Source organism: Anoplopoma fimbria, unplaced genomic scaffold, assembly GCF_027596085.1.
Source record: "Anoplopoma fimbria isolate UVic2021 breed Golden Eagle Sablefish unplaced genomic scaffold, Afim_UVic_2022 Un_contig_6181_pilon_pilon, whole genome shotgun sequence".
NCBI lineage: Eukaryota > Metazoa > Chordata > Actinopteri > Perciformes > Anoplopomatidae > Anoplopoma > Anoplopoma fimbria.
This window is the reverse complement of record NW_026549511.1, coordinates 1-2,374: the sequence shown is the minus strand read 5'-3', so window position 1 is coordinate 2,374 and position 2,374 is coordinate 1. Positions and strand designations below refer to the sequence as shown.

At 43.4% G+C, this 2,374-nt stretch overlaps 5 non-coding genes across 5 annotated transcripts; all 5 read left to right on the top strand.

Annotated features, from left to right (window-relative positions):
- Positions 1 to 69: 69 nt before the first annotated feature.
- On the top strand, positions 70 to 188 carry LOC129114798 (5S ribosomal RNA). Its single transcript, XR_008532705.1, has one exon. It is a non-coding gene; the product is annotated as a 5S ribosomal RNA (ribosomal RNA).
- A 378-nt stretch (positions 189 to 566) lies between these two features.
- On the top strand, positions 567 to 685 carry LOC129114797 (5S ribosomal RNA). Its single transcript, XR_008532704.1, has one exon. It is a non-coding gene; the product is annotated as a 5S ribosomal RNA (ribosomal RNA).
- Positions 686 to 1,247: 562 nt separating this feature from the next.
- LOC129114796 (5S ribosomal RNA) lies at positions 1,248 to 1,366 on the top strand. Its single transcript, XR_008532703.1, has one exon. It is a non-coding gene; the product is annotated as a 5S ribosomal RNA (ribosomal RNA).
- A 379-nt stretch (positions 1,367 to 1,745) lies between these two features.
- Positions 1,746 to 1,863, top strand: LOC129114799 (5S ribosomal RNA). The gene has a single exon (XR_008532706.1). It is a non-coding gene; the product is annotated as a 5S ribosomal RNA (ribosomal RNA).
- A 379-nt stretch (positions 1,864 to 2,242) lies between these two features.
- Positions 2,243 to 2,361, top strand: LOC129114794 (5S ribosomal RNA). The gene has a single exon (XR_008532702.1). It is a non-coding gene; the product is annotated as a 5S ribosomal RNA (ribosomal RNA).
- The last annotated feature ends 13 nt before the right edge of the window (positions 2,362 to 2,374 follow it).

Here is a 2,374-nt window from a genome sequence, read left to right as displayed (position 1 = left end):
TGTATAGACGAAAGAGCAAAGCGTGGTGATATAGTATCTTTAAAAGGCCCTTTGGTAGGCACAATATTTGCTTACGGCCATACCACCCTGAACACGCCCGATCTCGTCTGATCTCGGAAGCTAAGCAGGGTCGGGCCTGGTCAGTACTTGGATGGGAGACCGCCTGGGAATACCAGGTGCTGTAAGCTTTTTCACTCCTCTTTACAAAAAGCAGAGGCGCTGCTGCTTTTTCAGTGGACACCGACAGGGTGGGAAGGAAATAGCTAGATCATGACTTGCCGGTATAGAAATGACACAAATCCAGTTAAATGATGGCTTTCATCATTCCTAAGCTCATCGATCATTTTCTTTTCAATTTTATGCTAACGTATTCTACATTTCAACAGTAAATATTAATATTTTTACTGCACTACATTTGTGATCCTTATAGCCACTTTGTACATTCTGATTTGACATTTAAAAGCTGTGAGTGTGTCTGGAAATCTGCAGGCGCTCCCTGTATAGACGAAAGAGCAAAGCGTGGTGATATAGTATCTTTAAAAGGCCCTTTGGTAGGCACAATATTTGCTTACGGCCATACCACCCTGAACACGCCCGATCTCGTCTGATCTCGGAAGCTAAGCAGGGTCGGGCCTGGTCAGTACTTGGATGGGAGACCGCCTGGGAATACCAGGTGCTGTAAGCTTTTTCACTCCTCTTTACAAAAAGCAGAGGGCGCTGCTGCTTTTTCAGTGGACACCGACAGGGTGGGAAGGATATAGCTAGATCATGACTTGCCGGTATAGAAATGACACAAATCCAGTTAAATGATGGCTTTCATCATTCCTAAGCTCATCGATCATTTTCTTTTCAATTTTATGCTAACGTATTCTACATTTCAACAGTAAATATTAATATTTTTGCTGCTGCTTTCAGTGGACACCGACAGGGTGGGAAGGAAATAGCTAGATCATGACTTGCCGGTATAGAAATGACACAAATCCAGTTAAATGATGGCTTTCATCATTCCTAAGCTCATCGATCATTTTCTTTTCAATTTTATGCTAACGTATTCTACATTTCAACAGTAAATATTAATCTTTTTACTGCACTACATTTGTGATCCTTATAGCCACTTTGTACATTCTGATTTGACATTTAAAAGCTGTGAGTGTGTCTGGCAATCTGCAGGCGCTCCCTGTATAGACGAAAGAGCAAAGCGTGGTGATATAGTATCTTTAAAAGGCCCTTTGGTAGGCACAATATTTGCTTACGGCCATACCACCCTGAACACGCCCGATCTCGTCTGATCTCGGAAGCTAAGCAGGGTCGGGCCTGGTCAGTACTTGGATGGGAGACCGCCTGGGAATACCAGGTGCTGTAAGCTTTTTCACTCCTCTTTACAAAAAGCAGAGGGCGCTGCTGCTTTTTCAGTGGACACCGACAGGGTGGGAAGGAAATAGCTAGATCATGACTTGCCGGTATAGAAATGACACAAATCCAGTTAAATGATGGCTTTCATCATTCCTAAGCTCATCGATCATTTTCTTTTCAATTTTATGCTAACGTATTCTACATTTCAACAGTAAATATTAATCTTTTTACTGCACTACATTTGTGATCCTTATAGCCACTTTGTACATTCTGATTTGACATTTAAAAGCTGTGAGTGTGTCTGGCAATCTGCAGGCGCTCCCTGTATAGACGAAAGAGCAAAGCGTGGTGATATAGTATCTTTAAAAGGCCCTTTGGTAGGCACAATATTTGCTTACGGCCATACCACCTGAACACGCCCGATCTCGTCTGATCTCGGAAGCTAAGCAGGGTCGGGCCTGGTCAGTACTTGGATGGGAGACCGCCTGGGAATACCAGGTGCTGTAAGCTTTTTCACTCCTCTTTACAAAAAGCAGAGGGCGCTGCTGCTTTTTCAGTGGACACCGACAGGGTGGGAAGGAAATAGCTAGATCATGACTTGCCGGTATAGAAATGACACAAATCCAGTTAAATGATGGCTTTCATCATTCCTAAGCTCATCGATCATTTTCTTTTCAATTTTATGCTAACGTATTCTACATTTCAACAGTAAATATTAATCTTTTTACTGCACTACATTTGTGATCCTTATAGCCACTTTGTACATTCTGATTTGACATTTAAAAGCTGTGAGTGTGTCTGGCAATCTGCAGGCGCTCCCTGTATAGACGAAAGAGCAAAGCGTGGTGATATAGTATCTTTAAAAGGCCCTTTGGTAGGCACAATATTTGCTTACGGCCATACCACCCTGAACACGCCCGATCTCGTCTGATCTCGGAAGCTAAGCAGGGTCGGGCCTGGTCAGTACTTGGATGGGAGACCGCCTGGGAATACCAGGTGCTGTAAGCTTTTCACTCCTCTT